Consider the following 18,849-nt stretch of genomic DNA (forward strand, 5'->3'; position numbering starts at 1 on the left):
TCTTACTTTTTAACCATTGTGGATGACTACTCGAAATATACATGGGTTTATTTGTTGAAGTCAAAAGCTGAAGTGAAAACCTTAGTTCAAGATTTTTGTACTTTAGTAGAAAACCAGTATGGTGCTACTGTTAAAGTTGTTAGGAGTGACAATGGAAAAGAGTTTTCCCTAGGTCAATTTTATGCTTCCAAAGGAATCATACATCAAACTAGCTATGTGGAAACACCCCAACAGAAGTAGAAAGAAAACACCAACACATACTTAATGTAGCTAGAGCCCTGTTATTTCAAGCACATTTACCTAAGATCTTTTGGGCACATGCTATAATTCATTCCATTTTTCTCATAAATAGATTGCCCACCCCTGTGCTGAATAACACATGTCCTTTTCAGCTTTTACATCAAAAACTTCCAGATTTAACCTTCCTCAAAGTTTTTGGTTCTCTTTGTTTCTCTTCAACATTGACAAGCCATAGGACAAAGTTTGATCCCCGAGCCAAAAAGTGTATTTTTCTAGGTTTCAAGTCAGGAACTAAAGGCTACATTGCTTATGACTTGAAGACAAAAGACATTTCCATATCTAGAAATGTAGTGTTTCATGAGCATATTTTTCCTTATCAGCATTTATCATCTCAAGAGTATCCTGAATCCCAAGCTCTATCACAACCCTCCTTTCACTCTAGTGACCTCTTTGATTACACAGAACTTGATAGTCCTCTGCCTATTGCTCAGTCTACCACACAGCCTAGTTCACATGATGATATTCCTCAAAGCATACAGGGTAATGACCAAAGGGTATCGGGTAGAGTTAGGAGGCCACCTTCTTATCTCCAAGACTATCATTGTACCCTAGCTGCTACAGCTGCTGTGCCAACCCATTCTTCAAGCAAAGGTACATTACATCTTTTATCTAAAGTAATTTCTTACCATAAGTTGAGTGACTCTTATCAATCTTTCATCATGAACATCACTTCCATACTTGAGCCAACAAGATATTCTGAAGCAGTAAAATATGAGTGTTGGCAAAAGGCCATGCAACAGGAGCTGGATGCTTTAGCAAGGAACAATACTTGGGTCTTAGTTGACAAGCCTCCAGATAAGACACCAATAGGTTGTAAATGGGTTTACAAGATCAAGCACAAGCAAGATGGGACAATTGATCGATATAAGGCACGGTTAGTGGTCAAGGGCTATAGACAGGTTGAAGGGATTGACTACTTAGAAACTTTTTCTCCAGTGGCTAAGATGACTACTCTTAGAGTGTTATTGGCTTTAGTCTCAATCAACAATTGGTTTCTTCATCAGCTAGATGTGGATAATGCTTTCTTGCATGCTAGTTTAGATGAGGAAATATATATGTCATTGCCACAAGGACTCTCCACTTCTAAACCAAATCAAGTGTGTCTTCTTCAGAAATCCTTGTATGGATTAAAACAAGCTAGCAGGCAGTGGTTTGCAACTCTGAGTAGTTCTCTTTTGGCTCTTGGTTTCTCACAGAGCTTTGCTGATCACACACTGTACACTAAGAAATCAGTCTCAGGGTCTTTCACAGCTCTATTGTTGTATGTGGATGATGTATTATTAGCTGGTAATGACATGTGTGAGATACAACTTGTCAAAGATTCTCTTCATGCTCAATTTCGGATCAAGGACATTGGTGAAGCAAAGTTTTTCCTTGGTCTTGAAATAGCAAGATCTAAAGAAGGCATAATTTTGAATCAAAGGAAGTATGCTTTGGAGTTGCTTTCAGATTCTGGCTTGCTTGGTGGGAAGTCAGCTTCAACTCCTATGGATAGTTCACAGAAGCTAGGAGCTGATTCTGGGACTCCACTCTCAGATGTTGGATCTTATAGACGTCTCATAGGTAGACTCCTCTATCTCACCACCACACGCCCTGATATCTCCTTTGCAGTAAATCAACTCAGTCAATACCTCTCTGCTCCTACCACTGATCATGAGGCAGCAGCTCATGGAGTCCTGCGTTACATCAAGGGTAACCCAGGTTCAGGACTCTTCTATCCGGTCACTTCTTCATCTACACTTACTGCATTCAGTGACTCAGACTGGGCAGGTTGCATTGATACCCTCAAATCCATTACTGGATATTGCATGTTCTTAGGATCTTCTTTGATTTCATGGCGATCCAAGAAGCAATCCACTACTTCTCGTTCTTCCTGTGAAGCTGAATACAGAGCTATGGCTGCTGCAGTTTGTGAAGTACAGTGGCTGAGCTACATTCTGCATGATCTCCAGTCCTCTCTTACTTCACCTGTCTCTTTGTATTGTGACAATCAGTCAGCAATACACATTGCACACAACCCCAGCTTTCATGAACGCACAAAGCATATAGAGCTGGATTGTCACATTGTGCGTGAAAAGCTGCATCAAGGGCTAGTTCATCTTCTCCCTGTGACTTCTTCTTCTCAACTAGCAGACATTTTTACCAAACCTTTGACCCCAGCTCCATTTCGTTACCTCTTCTCCAAACTGGGCTTGTACGACATACTTGCTCCAGTTTGAGGGGGGCTAATAGATATGGATATTGTTAGTTAAACTGTAAATATAGTTGTTGAGTTTAGTTTGCTTAACCATAGGTTAGTTAAGAGTTGGTTAGGCTTTGGGTTAACTAACTAGATGGGTTGGTTAACTCAACTTGAGCTCTCCTTCACTGTATATAGCTGAGAGCAAAGCTTGTAGATACTCATTGAATCAGTTGATATCATTTTCATTCAATACAATCAAGTTTTCAGTTTCGTTTACTCTCAACTGTTTCTTTCTTCTTCTTCCTTCCGCTTTCAAGAATTGTTATCAAGTCACATAATTGGCTACTTGCCTTTTGCAAATTGTTGCAAATTCTAGAGATAATTCTGACATTCTGCTACTTGTTCAAGAAACCAGGTGTTAGGATTTGATAAATGCACCTGTTTAACCAGCGAGTGTCAAATAAGATGTTGTCGAAGAACTTGGTCTCATCTTTTTTTGAAATTAAAGGCAGAAGAACTTGGTCTCATTAACTACTGATCAGGCATTTAGTTCTCTATTGGAATGATTCTCTATTGCTATTGAGTAGTTTTGACATATTATGAAAAGATAGGCTCAATTTTACATTTTTCTTTAACTGTTCTCCATTTATTCAAACAAACTTTTGGTTTTGGGGTTAAGGCTAATAATAGTTTGTAGTGAAGACGTCATTCAATTAATATTTGATGTAGAGCCAAGCCAGTAGACAGTGATGGGACACATTTCTCCAGTGGGAGTCCTTGAGACTTGAGAGCATTTCCAAAGTGAAAAGGGCAGGGGGAAAAGTTACAGAATGGGTAAAGCGATGCAAATTCATGAGTATCTTAAATGTGGAGGAGGGGTAATGCTGCAGAGGTAGGCAAGGTCAAATATTTAGAAACTAGTCTTTACCTTGGCATATGAGAATTGCCTTATTTATATGATATGATATGATGTATGGTGGTCCTCATAGGTAGACAGTAGAATCAATTAGGGAATGAAGCAGGTAGGACTCATGTGTCATGTTAGAATAATGTTTTTTTTAAACTTTGGTGAAATTAAACTTGATAAAGTTAGATTTAATTTATCTTTGTAAATCCTATTGCTAAAGTAAGTTTATAAAATATATATATATTTTTTTTTTGTTAAGAACCTGCATCGATCAAAGTTTTTTTTAAGCTATCTCACCACCGACAGCAATAAGATTAAACCCCCGAAATTTTGAGATCATGTTAAATTAGTAAACATCTTTTTATAAATTCTTCTTCATACAAATCGCTATGAATCGAATTTTATATTTGATTTTTAAAGAGCTCAATTTTCTACCAGTTGTATAACACTTTTAGTGTTGAGTGATATCATTGTTCAGTAGACATACTAAGTTTTTTTAATTCAGGAATGAGAGACAAACACACACCTCCTTGTATATCTACTATCTATGTCAATGTTGTATCAAATTAAACGACAACCCTGTAAATTGTAGTAATTTTATAAAAGAAATTGTTTATATAAGCAATGAAGGAATTATTTTTATTATTTAAAATCAAAATTATTTTACCCTAAGATTATAAAGTGTTTATATACTTTTAAAAACATTGTTTATATAAAATGAGTATCGTTAAAAAAAACTTTATGAATGATAGACATAGACTTATAATTATATCTAGCAAAATGCTTCCGACCCAACTTGGGATGTCAATGGGTACACCACCTGCTCCACATGTAAAAATTTATACTCATACTCGCTCCATACCCACATGGATATCCACTAAGTGAGTTACTGGATTTTAAAATATCCGTGGATATCCATGGGCTCCCGACACCCATGAAACATAAATGATTTGTTCAAAATAAAATTTAATATTGGACTTTACAGTCAATCAATGTGTACAGGAAAATACTTCTTTTCTACGCTTTTTAGGTCTAAAGGCTTCTTTTTACAATTACCATTGTATAAGTTTATTTGAAAGAGAACTATAACTCAAACACAAATAGGGGATGTATCTTATGAGAAATGTCATGTTATGTGAAAACATGAGAATAAATCACCGACCGTTAGATCTAATCATGAACGGTCCCGATTAAAACATTAAGTCATATGACATTTTTAAGTGATCACGTGACTATCACATGACTATTTAAATCTTTTAATCTAAACCATTCATAATTAGATCTAACGGTCGTGATTTATTCTTATTTTCTCACATAAAAATATCATTCTCATAAGAGCATCTCTAATGCATGGTTGCTAGTTGGGTTGCTTAAATGCTATTCTGGTGGGTCCAGACTGCCACATAGGATTTAAGCAACTCATAAGCAACCCATACAGAATTCACTCCAGTGCATGGTTGCTTATTTTACTTTTAGCTGGACCCCACTATACTTCATATATTTATATTATTATATTTACACTGATTTAAATTTAAATATTAATTAATTTTTATAACAATATAATTATTATTTATATGTGAATGAGAAAAGAAAAGTAACATCAAATATCTTTTTTTTTTAATTTGGGCCAAACGACCCAAATTAACCCTAAATATTTATCCTAAAAAAAACCCTAAATCATCACCATTATTTTATTTCAGCCGTTTCTCTCTCACTCTCATCAATAAAAAAATACAAAACGACCCAAAAATACCCAAAACGACAGCTCACATTCACTCAGCCTTTCAAAACGCTCCTCAAATTAAACAAAACGCATTCACTCTCCCTCACCAACCAATGCTTTCTCTCTCACACGCTCCTCTTTCTCTCCTCTCAAAACTCATTCATGTTCATTCACTCTCCCTCACCCTCTGAAAACCGCCCTCTTCCTCTCTTCTCATACCCAGATCGAAAACCGCTCTCTTCCTCTCCTCTCAAACCCAGATTGAAAGTCGTCCTCTCCTTCTGCTCTCTAACCCAGATCGAAAACCGTCATCTTCAATCAGTGCATGTAAGGTTCGAAGCCGCCAGATGAAGGATCGACGCCGCCAGATGGAAGGTTCGAAGCCGCCAGATCGGACATGCAAGTCTCCTCTTCCTCTTCTCTGAACACGGATCGGAGGTTCAAGACATGCAAGCCGCCAGATTGAACCTAGATCGGAGATTCAGTGTATTTTTTTGTTGGGTTCATGTATTCAGACTTCATTTTTGTAATTAATTTCTTCTATTTTTGTGGATATTTTTCTTGTGTCTGTGTTTAATAAATTTCTCCCTTCTTCTGTGTGCTTATCTCCTTCAACGATTTGTGTTTCCCTCCCCTTTTAACGATTTTCTGTTGCTGAATGGAAAGAGAAAAAACCATTTTTTACTGCCTGCAGCAAGCTAAGGAGCGTTGCTTATTTAAGCAACGTTGCTTAGCTTTGAGCTCTAAGCAACGCCACCTTAGCAAGCTCCAATGGGGCAGAAAAATAAGAAACGTGCCTTAACTTAAGCAACCCTGCTAAGCAACTCCCGTTGGAGTTGCTCTAAGATACATCATATATATATATATATATATATCTATCTATATATATTAGAAAAGAACAACTTCTAGCATGACGTGTCGCTCTCACAGGCCAAGTTAGTGACGTGTCGCTCCCAGATTAATTCTCACCTAATATTTTACATGTAAGCTCTTTCTCCTTGGCCCCACTTGCCACATGTGCCATGATTTTTCCTTACCTTATTTCTCCTTAATAAAAAAATACATTTTTAAATTTTAGATTTGATTAGGATTTAGGTTTTTTATTTCTTGATTTTATCTTAACTTATTTTTGATTTATTTTTAGAGTATTAATTAATTTTTATGGTATTTTTATTGAATTTTCGGATTTTTAATTAATTCCGGATTTTATGCGTTTTTATTGTGATTTGCTAGATTTTGATAGTTTTTATTTAGTACATTTTTTAATTTTAGATTTGATTAGGATTTATGTTGTTTATTTCTGTATTTTATCTTAATTTATATTATTATTTATTTTTAGAGTATTAATTATTTTTTATGTTATTTTTAATGAATTTTCGAATTTTTAATTAATTCCGGATTTTATGAGTTTTTATTGTGATTTGCTAGATTTTGATAGTTTTTATCTATATTTATTTAGTACATTTTTAAATGTTATATCAATATATATTAGAAAAAAAGAACTTCTATTAGGCAGATTTAGTGACGTGTCATTTTCACGTTAATTCTCAGAAAAAAATTCCACGTGTCATTTTCAGGTTAATTTGCATAAAAAAAATACATTTATAAATTTTAGATTTGATTAGAATTTAGGTTGTTTATTTCTTGATTTTATCTTAATTTATTTTTGATTTATTTTTAGAGTATTAATTAATTTTTATGGTATTTTTATTGAATTTTTGGATTTTTAATTAATTCAAGATTTTATGAGTTTTTATTGTGATTTGCTAGATTTTGATCGTTTTTATCTATATTTATTTAGTACCTTTTTAAATTTTAGATTTGATTAGGATTTAGGTTGTTTATTTCAGGATTTTATCTTAATTTATCTTATTATTTATTTTTAGAGTATTAGTTAATTTTTATGGTATTTTTATTGAATTTTCGGATTTTTAATTAATTCAAGATTTTATGAGTTTTTATTGTGATTTCTAGATATTTGTAGTTTTTATCTATCTTAATTTAGTAGCTTTTTAAATTTTAGATTTGATTTAAAAGAATTGTCCTAATTATCTAAGATTTACCTAGATTACTCCTTACTAAATTTATTTCATCATGATTTAAATAGATTATTAATATCTGAAATTCTTTTTCAATAAATTTTAAAAGTTTAAAAAACTAAAAATTCAATAAAAATACCTTAAAAATTAATTAATAAAAACTAACAAATCACAATAAAAACTCATAAAATCCTTAATTAAATAAAAATCCGAAAATTCAATAAAAATAAAATAAAATTTAATTAATACTCTAAAAATAATCTTTTTTTTACCTAAAATTTATTTCCATAACAAATCTTGAAACCAATTTTTTAAATTTAATTTTAAATTTGAGAAACTTTTTCATAAAATATTAAAATTTTAAAAGATTTGCCTTAATTATCTAAGATTTATCTAAATTGCTCCTTACTAATATTGCATCAGTCATCTCCTCCCCTACATGTCTCTACTGTGAACCGGTTGACATGGAGGAAAAATGAGGAAGATTACTCGAGTATGCAACTTGCTTAATGTGTTGATAATTGTGTAAGTGTTTGACATAAATGTTTATGCTTCGCTTCCTAAAGGTTTTTTTGTTGCTGAATTTGATTAACCTAATTAGTGAGCACTATATTTGGTAGTGTTGATTCAATTCCTAAAAGTCATGTCCTTTAATTTTCTCTTAATTTGTTCATTGTTCCCTATTTTGTGATTGTTTTGTTTAATTTCATATATGCTTTAGTATTTGTTGGTGGTCTCTGTGATGCTTCCATATCTCTTAAATAAACTAATGTTGTGATGCTTTCTCTTATGCAACCCTTATTCTGAATGTTCTTAATCTGCCAATTGATAGCAGACTTACATGCTTTTATCCTTCCCATTGCAAGTTTATTTAATTGCATCATTATCTTCCAGTTTTGGCTGTCAAAACTTCATCTACAATGTCAGCATCATGAAGGCAGAGAAACTCTTTCAGAAGAAGGGACGTCCAACAAATTTGACCCAGGATCCCACATAAAGAAATGAGATTTAGGTAAGATACTTATTCATATGATTGCTTTCAATTCCAGATTTTGCTATTTTTCTTATTAATTAATAGCTTTTTTTTGTTGTCAATTGTAAATCGCTTTTAGACATAGCTATTGTCTCTTTTATTTTGCTTTACTATCTCAATAGTGGAATCTTTTTTCAATTAGTACATGGGTTAAAATTCTAAATTTGCTTAACTAAATGTCTGATTCTATTTGATTTTCAGGCAGTTTCCTATTTGGCTCAAGAATGTTTAGGGTTATGGTCCGGGAACTGCATCTTTATACCTGTCACATCCATGGGTATTAGTTGTACTCATAGCTGCATCTTTATAACTCATAAGTTACATTTAGTTTGCCTTCATAACTGATACTTGAACTTTTGCTTAGTGGGAAGCAAGCCTTAACACAGTTAATGAGCTGAATGGAAAGGGAATGTGGATAAGGAGAATGAATCATATAAAATTTCCTTATTTTCATTCACCAATTTATGGCCTTTGCTCTTGCTATCTCATTTCTTGCTGATAAATTTATAACTACTGATTTGTGTTGATTTTGGATCTTAGAATTATTAATCTGATTAAATAAGTAACTTTTCTCGCATGTGGTTCATTATACTTTTCGTCTCCATTTTTTTACTGCAATTCTTGATTTGATGTGGAATGAGGTTAGGATATAAGATTGGTGACAGAATGAACTGTTCTTGGTTCATATAATGAGGATAGGGACTTTGCTGAGCTCTATGGACATCACTTCTCATCCCAATTTTAGGTAAGGGAAGAAATTTATTATAGCCTTCACACATTCTGATTGCTTAGTATAAAAAGATTATTAACTCTTATCCGGGTTTTATGGACTTGCATGTCTGTTGCTCACCTTTTTTTTTGGTATTTCAATTGTTTTCCACTACCTAAACATTATTTCATTGTTCCTTTCAATCTGTTTTGTCCATCTCACATGTGAAATGTAAGCTCTTGCTTGGTTTGCAATTTGGTTTTGTATTTTTTTTTCTATAACAGATGCATCATCTTGCACAATTTAATATCATTCCCAATGTTGTAGAGTAAAAGAAAGACATTGATGCTCCAAACTACCAAAGAAGCATGACGATGATTGATGATATGTGATCGATTTGCAAGAAATGGAGCATGAGTTCTACACCAAGAATAGTATAAAATGTGTTATTCTAAATACAGTTGGTGGCTATTATACAGCTCTAAAGGACCACACTTCTTGATAAATGGTGGCAAAAAAGAGCATGCAAAGATCAATGTTTGTTGTAATGATGTTTCAAGGTGTTGCCACCTATGTATAAGTAAATCCTTCTCCTATTTTGACATGTGTTACACTGAAAATTTTAAAATCTTCTTTTTAACTTTAGAGATTTTTATATGCATATGTAACGTGACATATTGTTTTATATAAAAAGTATCATTACATTTTTTTTAAACAATCATTATACTCTAATATTGTGTTAAATTACAAATAAAATCAAATGAGATATCAACCGAATGCATTCAGTTATAAATGGAGAGGAGAAATTTCTGCACCAAAAATTTATTACCAAAACAAATCTATGTTGGCTCATTTAAAAATTTTAAATATGAGAAACTTTTTCATAAAATATTAAAATCTTCTTTTCAACTTTAGAGATTTCTTTATGTATATGTAACGTGAGATTTTATTTTATATAAAAAGTATCACTATATTTTTTTAAACAATCATTATATTCTAAACTAATTGATTGATATTATGTTAAATTTCAAATAAAATCAAATGGGATACCAACTGAATGCATTCAGTTATAAATGGAGAGGAGAAATTTCTGCACCTAAAATTTATTGCCCAAACAAATCTATGTTGGCTAATTTGAAATCTATGCAAAATTATTTTTGTCGGTTTAAGGTTCGTAAATTTTGTACAAAATCTGATATATTGCTATTTTATGACTTCAAATAAACAAAATGATGTCATATTTTATGATTTATCTTTCACAACCCCAATTTGTGCTACTATCACATTCTTTTTTTCCCATGTTAATATGTGTTTATCATCTGCTTTATTATAATTGTTCTTACATTCTTAGTATGTTAAATTTTTTATAATTTAAAATATGATCGATGTATCAAATACAATAGACACATTCTTTTTTTTTCCATGATTAATATGTGTTTATCATCTGCTTCATTAAGATTTTTCTTACATTTTTAGTATCTTAAATTTTTTTATAATTTAAAATATAATCGATGTATCAAATACAATAAACATATTCCCCGTGCAACGTACGGGTAAAAATAACACTAGTTTATATATATAAAAGATATTTTAGTATTTTCTACATCGAGTGGGTATCAATTTGTATGGATACATCAATATCCGTACCCGCCCCATTAATAAATGGACAGTGGAAATATCCATTAAATAGATCCGTGGATACCTGTGGGCACGAGTAATTTTATCCATAGTGAATTTTTATCCGCGAGTATCTACGGGTGTGAGTAATTTTGACATCTCTAGACCCAACTGATTCACTATTAACCTTCCAAAATGCAGGTTGGGTTCAACTAATCCACACTTAGAATTTAAGTTCAAATTCTTAACCTAACCCACTAAAAAACGTGTGTCAAACCCATTTTACCACTTTCGTATCTATCCATGGTTTCTTACAACTCATTTGACAATTCCACATACATCGAAATTTAATTATATATGTTAGTTATGTTATTATAATTTCTCTGGAAATAGTTGTGCACCATATTTTATCAATATAAAAACACCATATTTTATCAAGATAAAAATGACCATATCCACAAAACAGAAAGATGGAGTATTTCCGGTTATAACTTTTACCAAACTAACCATTTTGCTTATTCTACTATCCAAAAGGGGAATTGGATTTTATCATCCCACCTATTAGATCTCTCACCCCACTTTAAAGTGGGGAAATACGAAAATACTCTGCAATTAAATACTTTGAAATCTAAGATACCTGGGGACAGTGGCGGAACCAGGATTTTCGTGGAGCCTGGGCAAAATTAAGTCTAATCTAAGCCTAACTGTCCACACATGACGTCTGACCCATGATTTTAAATTGCGGGTTCGGTTCACGGTACGTGGCTCCGTCACTGGCAGGTCCATTTTAAAAAGTTGTTTTACTTAGTTGAAACCTTAAGATCGATCTATTCACTAAACAATGTCGCACTATACATAGCAGCCTCAACGCCTTCTTCACATAATAGTCAATCTCGGATTGCGACACGTCGTAGCCGACCTCAAAATTGAGATAGTGGAATAGCTTATAGCGGGATTACCGCTATTTTAATTTTTAACATGTAATTTTATATAATTAATAGTTTAACACTATTTACATATACATATAAATACTAAAAAAATGACCAATACATCACGCTTTTTATGATTAAAACTGGCTTTTTTATTATAAGTTATCCAGCAAGTGAAATGGGAAGTAATAGAGGATAGTGGATATATCACGTTTTATTTCCATTTAAAAGTAATAAGATAATTTTTTTAAAAAAAATAGCATTTACTTACCTTAATGGTTTACAGCTGTAGACACAAAAGTAAAACATGTTACAGCTATATGACAAATATAACTCCTATATGACTTTTTTTATGATAAGAGAAAAATAACAAACACAATTTATGCTTCAGGTCAAAGAACGGGCTCCCAAGACACAAAATTTATATTACTTCTTCTTCTTCTTAACCAGTGTTGCTGCAAGCCTGCAAGGACGCACAGATTTCGTTTGCGAGCTTCCTACTACCACCATGGCACTCACTGCTGCATCTCGTTTCCCCTTGCCTTTACCTTTAAATTTTGTCCTTTTTTCTTTGTTTTTTTTAGTCCAAAACATAACTTGGTCCAAAGAAAATTTTATTTTTTTTCCCCGGAGCTCGGGCATAGGCCCGAGCTCGCCGGGCGGTGAATCCGCCCATGCCTGGGGTGCCAAATCCCTTCCCTGGGGTGGCAAATTCAATTCTCATCCAAAAGGCCATGTTTAGACTTGGGAAGATAAACTGCACTTTCTCTCTATCGTAGGCGTTTGGTAGAAGGTTGAGAAATACATTCCCGAGAATATTATTCTCGGCAATCTGATTGTTGGAAATATCATTCCTAGGTAAGACTTACATACTGTTTGGTTCAAATGAGGGGAGGGGAGGGGAGGGATTTTAATGGAGGGGAGGGGAGGGGAGGGGAAGGGAGGGGAGAGATTTTAATACTTATTACGTTTGGTTCATAGAAGAGAGGGAAGGGAAAATAACTTTTTTTTTATTTGGTTCATGAGGGGAGGGAAGATATTTTATAATTAAAATTACTTTTATACCTATCATCAACAAAACTGCAAGATTTATTACCAGTAATAATGTCAACTATTTCATCAATTTAAACAAAACATATGAAAAAAAAAAAAAGAAAGAAAGGAACAGGGGACATGGAAACAGCAAGAAAAACGCAAAAGAACACCTACTGCTGCCCCACGAATCCAATCACAAAATGAGAACCAATCACCATCGTGGAAGAAACATCCTGTAGGACTAGGCCAAAAGTTATCCAGTGCCAAAGAAGAAGGAGAAACTCAGTGCATAATTACACAACAAACCAGTGGAGCAATGAAGGAAAAAACAACCCACAGCAAACCAGGTGAAATATCAGACCCACAATCAAGTTCACACAGTAACAAAAACAAAACTAGTAATCAAACAAAAAGGGCTATATAGATAAAAACATGACCGATTGATCAATCAACTGCATGCAGTGCCGACGGCGGAGAAAGAGATCGGAGAGGGGGCAGCAGTGTTTGGTTTGAAGAAGGAAGAAAATAACGTGAAATGAAGAAGGAAACCCTAGGATAAAAGATTGGAATTTTTAAATTTGAGTAGGGTTATTTTTGTCTGAAATTTATTTCCCCTCCTAATTCCCCCACTTTTGGAGGGATCAAAAAATTGAGATTGGAGGGATTTTGCTCCCCTCCATTCCCCTCCCCTCCCCTCCTAAAGTGTGTTTGATTAGGATTTAATATTCCCGGAAATATTTTTAAATTTTATTTAATTTAAAAATTCAAAAATTCAAAATGATAAAACAAATGATGGAATTTGTGAGTAGTGGGAAGTTATATTCACTTTCCCATGGGAATGCAAGATTCACAACCCATTTCATGGGAATCAGATGACGGAAGTTATGGAAGTTATGTCATTCTCGGGAATGTTTTATGTCTGAACTCTGGACATCCAATTTTCAACCTTGTAACAAACACGGGATATGATTCCCTACCTTTACATTACCGAGAATGTATTTCCCAACACCTTGTACAAAACGCCCCATATAAAATTGACCTTTGACCACCCATACTTTACTCCATCCACACTAATTAAAGAAAGAAACTACAGCAATTATCAAATTAACTAAGGGTAATTAATTATATTCATACACGTGGAAAGACAAGCAAAGCAACATCCGAGCTCCATTCCAATAATACAAATTGCCTACCACTGCTTGTCTTACCTCAAGTCAATAGAATCATGAAATAGCCATTGATTCATCATATAGGATAGGATTCTACAGTATATCTTGGAAATTACAATACGAGGATAATTATTTCACTTCAAACCATATGCTATTCTTTCTCATCATCTGCCCAATGTCTCCATCGATCCAGGCATGTATATTGATATCATATGATACATGGTGATAGAATAAATACTTAAAAAACTTATATTTTGATGATGGAAAAGTCCAGGTCTCAATTACCATGTGTGGACTTCAATCGGTATGGAGTAAAATGGTCTTCATCATGATTAACATGAATCTAATATGCAAGTTCGATGAGATTCAAGGGAGGGATAGAAAGACACTTTTTGTTCTAGCGGGAGCTAGACTTTATTTAAGGGAAATTGTGTCATTTGAGCAGAAAAATTTAGGGTACGTACTTGTAATACCAGTTCCTTGCATTAATTAATTAAATATTAACACACGTTAGGATAATGTCTCCACCTCATATCTTTCATATAGTTCTCTCATGAATAAAGTATCATCTCATTAATCCAAATATCAATCCCCCTGATCAATTAAGAAATTAAAGTTTATGGTTGTCATTGTAGGCGTGGGGCTGATAGCTCAATTTTGCAGGTCTTGATGCCATCCATATCTTCCTCTCTGTTATGTATTGTAATTAGGAGAGTCTAAATTGAATTTTGTACCACACATTGAGGCTTTCAGTGGACTAAGTTTTTCACAAGGTGGTGTTGCGACGCCCATGTGCTTTTCCTTCACCTTTCATCCCATTTGCCAGCAACTTTGTGTAGACAAGCTTATGGGGTGATTAAAGTAAATTTTGATGCGTTCTGCTCTTCTAAGGGGGTGGATGGTTTTCGGCCTTGTTGAAGGCAAGCTTAAATATGTTGTTCCTGTTTTAAACAGCAGCCATGCCCCCTAGTTCCAATTAAAATATGCAAAGTGTAATAGGCTGCCATGTCATCTCGTAGCATAGTAAGTCTTGTATTTCACATTTTGGTCCCTATACTTCTTAAAAATTTCACTTTATCCCCCAACTAATAACATGTTTTAATTTGTTTTTTTGAATTTTGAAATATCTGATTTAATATAAATTCTTACTAACTATCAACCTAATAAGTCATGAACCCTAATCCCTAATTCTTGAAAGCTATCAAATTCATCTCTGTTCTGTTCAGTGGCCACCTCGTCGGTGTAGCTCATGGTGTGGTCGTCCACATCCCCCCTCCCCCTGATGGTGTTGCCACATTCGCGATCCATCACCAAAGTTGATTTGCTTCCATCGCGATTTGCTCCATTCATCATCTTCGACTGATGGCTCTTCATCTTTCTCGAATACCATAGCCTCGCTACCTATCTTCCTCAGACGGTACCTATCTTCAACTTTAAAACACTAATCAGCACAACCACACGATGATAACCCTAAATTCGAAGAACTGACTATCTGGGCTTGAACCCTAGGCCAGTACAAATCGACATTTCGCGAAATTATCAAGGTTAGGTTTTGTGAGTTTGACTAATTTTCTTAATCCAACAATTAATTTGTTCATCGACTAGTTTTGTTTGACATTGAAATAATGTTGTTGATTATCAGGAAATTGAGTTGATCTCTGAAGTGTTTACCAAAGATTGAGTAATTTCGGTGCTGAGGCAAAGCAAACACAAGGTATGTATTCAAACTTTGCAAATGCCTTTCTCCATTTGGGCTGGGAATTTTTTCTTGGATTGGACTAAGATGATGGGGATGTATATTGTGATGAATATGTGTTGCATAATACATGTCTTTATCTACCAAATTATTGGAGTTTAGAATCATATAATTTGATGTGTTTGATCTCTTTATTTCGTTACTGCTAGTAGTATTTCCTGTTTTCATTCACTTCTTATTGGCAATAAATCAGTTGTTATCACCTCAATGAGTTCGATGAGTCTAACTTGTTGGTTGTTTTGGCATTCTGTGGTATAGTAGATTTAACTTCCATGTGTTCAAATTAACAAATATTATTAGGTCATACAAAGTTTCTTCAATCTGATTTTAGTGTTAACTTCCCTTTATTGTGTTAGGCAATGGAGAATTCATCATCTTCCTTTGTCACGAAAAGCACATCATCAATTAGGGGGTCCAACAAGCAGATATGCTTATGTGGTGATCCTTGTACTGTCAGAGTTTCTAAAACTGAAAAGAACCCAGGGAGGATATTTTTTGGTTGTCATAAATATGGTGGACCTCTGGATAATTGTGACTTCTTTATTTGGTGTGTTGAGACAAATCCAGTATCGACGAAGCTAATCAATGATCTAGTGATGAAGAACAGGCAAGAGTATTGTCTTTCAAGAAAGGCTTGTTTGATACAAATCAAAACTTGGAATCTACCATACGATAAGTTCATTATGAATAAGTTAAGGAAATTGGCAGCTTTTGTATGTTGTTTTGTTGTGTCTTTAGTTTTGATTCTATTGAGTTACATTTCATAAACAGAATAGGAGTTGTGTTTTTTTTCTAAGGAATGGTTGGATTGTATGTGGGTTGTTATCATTCAGCTTTATGTATCAAGATCTTTTAATTGGATGCCAGTGGAACTAATCTTTTTTTCTGGTTGAATTGCGTGAAAGTTGTTTAGTCACTGTCGTGAATTCATAATTGCATGTGTTTGTTATAGAAACCTATAACACTACTTCATATATTTAACCTCTTAATGCTTGAGTGATGTTTAGGACGATAAAACACGACACTTATTTAACCTCCTTACAGGTTCATCGTATTCCATACCACTTTCAAGATGTGGAAGCAAAATACATAGACCAGATAGTTAACAAATCCAAAGAAATCAAGTTGTTTCTTTTTCTCTGTACAATTTGAGAAAGTTACGCAAAAGAAAGACTTGATAGTTAATCAACTAACTGGAGGATAAGGAAATCTCAATAAAATGAGAAATAACAAAAATTAGAGCGGATTGTAACTTTGAGTATCACAAATTTATTAATAGGGGTACTGATAAAGGTTTTTCCCTTGTTTGCACTACTTTGGAACTAAAGCCTTAAGATTCAATCGTAGCAACCAGATACGGGTTTTGTCGTCCTCTGAGAGATATAATACTTATGACGTTCAATAGTTATCAAGCTTAAATGATGGTTGCACAATAGTTTGATCGTTTGTTTATACATGAAAAAAAAACATATAAAACGATGGAGATACAACAAGTATGAGAATTTGTTGGGATTAGATTTCATTGTTTGACCTTTTTGCATTCTAGTGATTTAAATATATAACACGTTCAAGCATATGATTCATTTACACCAGTTCAACCTTACATCATTGATGTCTCGCATGAGTGGATAGCAATAACTCTCAAATCCTAAACATTGATGTCTCACATGATTAAGAAAGAAAGTTATCACGAAGTTTTGGTGTTTAGTAACTAACAAACCTAACTCTATTTCTCGCAATTAGGATTATTAGGTAATTAACTCTAGTTCGGACTCAAAATATTGTAGCTTTCGCTCACAAGTCGAATCAAGCGAAATATCCTAGGTGATTGATCTAAGATATAACATGAAGATTAAGAGAAAACTATTAAATCATACACAATAAACATGTTTTATATTGAATAGAATCACATAGAGAGAATAAGTATCATACAACTATTTCAAATCCCAACAAAAGAGAAAATAGCTATCAATTTTCATGGATAGCTTTACAATAGAGATGAAGAATTAGAAGAACCGAGACCGTCGCAATGTCTCGCCGCTGAATCACCTCCGAAGCTTCTTCTCTAGCCTTCTAAGCTTCTCCCCTTGTCTCTCAAGTGTTTCTCTCAGTTTCCAAGTGATGGGTCGAAGTATATCTCGTCTAATCTCCTAAATATTAGCTTTTATAGTGAAATTTCTTTGTCTCGACTCTCAGCGCCCTCTTAAGGCCCGCCTAGCACCCCCCTGTTTCTTCACATGTGGGTTTTTGGAACTGCCATGGTCTGTCGGCGCCCTCTGAGGGCCGCCCGGCTCCTAAACACTTCTGAAACTTTATTTTCTCATCAAAATATGCATTTTTCCCTATCCAACCGTTAAAATATAATTTCCACTTGTTATGAACAACATATCCAAATTTTAGCTTGATCTAACGGTTAACAAATGCGGGATTCCAATTTTGCTTGGACAACTTTGAACTTTCTTTATCAAAAAGCTGGGATTAGAATTAAAATTATCATAAAATCTATTCTAAACCTAAATAATTACTTAACTAATAAATGGAGATTAAAATTATATAAATTAAATCACACAAGTCAAATAAGTACCTAAAATGATATTCAAATATACGTAAAAATACACTTATCAGGTACAAGTGGTATCCAACCCAGTACAAGGAAGAAAAAAGAAGTACAAGAAAGAAAGTGAAGACTTAAATATCAGCTCCCTTACTTCACATATCAGTAGGGCACATCAAAAGGTTTCATACACCACTCATAAGAAGTATGAATAAAATGACTATTTTTAGCACTCAACCATTCCCATGACTTTATTCTAGTCAATTCAAACACAGATACAACATCTAAACCTTCCTCCCTGAATATTCTCATTACATTCTACATTTGTCACACCACTACCAACCAAATTAACCAAGACATGCTATTTGGGTCAAGACAACCCACAAATGGAACCAGTTGGTCATTTGGGCCATTAGGAGTGACAAAATAAATTCCCAGCAACTTAGAGACGAAATACTACACCTGCCAAATATAAGAACAGATGAAAAATAGCAGCGAGTACATTTTATAAGCTTCATTTGAAAAGTTACACTTGACAAATAATATAAGAACCCAATAAGACCTAATATATTAATAAGATACCTGAAACTTGTGCTTGAAAAATTCACAAGCAATGTAAGCACATAATAATGTGATAAATATATAATTAATCAAAAGTAGGAAACACAAACAAAATAACATTCCAAGTTTAAGATTTAAATAGCATTCCATATACTTTAATCGTTAAAAAGTTCAAAATTATGAAGCGCATAAAGAATATATTGTCCAAATAAAAATCCATTAAACATTGACCACAAAATTAATCTCCATAATTTTTGTGTCCCAATCAAAAACAAAATTCAACTCCAAGGGATTGCAGCCATGCTGCTTCTTCATATATTTGTTCCAAAATGTGT

General features: G+C 33.6%; 1 long non-coding RNA gene across 1 annotated transcript; it reads left to right on the forward strand.

Moving 5' to 3' along the window:
* The first annotated feature begins 15,058 nt into the window (after positions 1–15,058).
* On the forward strand, positions 15,059–16,293 carry LOC130724054 (uncharacterized). Its single transcript, XR_009014414.1, has 3 exons — positions 15,059–15,187; positions 15,286–15,357; positions 15,756–16,293. It is a non-coding gene; the product is annotated as an uncharacterized LOC130724054 (long non-coding RNA).
* Positions 16,294–18,849: the final 2,556 nt, after the last annotated feature.

The sequence above is a fragment of the Lotus japonicus genome, chromosome 6 (genome assembly GCF_012489685.1).
Source record: "Lotus japonicus ecotype B-129 chromosome 6, LjGifu_v1.2".
In the NCBI taxonomy this organism is placed as follows: domain Eukaryota; kingdom Viridiplantae; phylum Streptophyta; class Magnoliopsida; order Fabales; family Fabaceae; genus Lotus; species Lotus japonicus.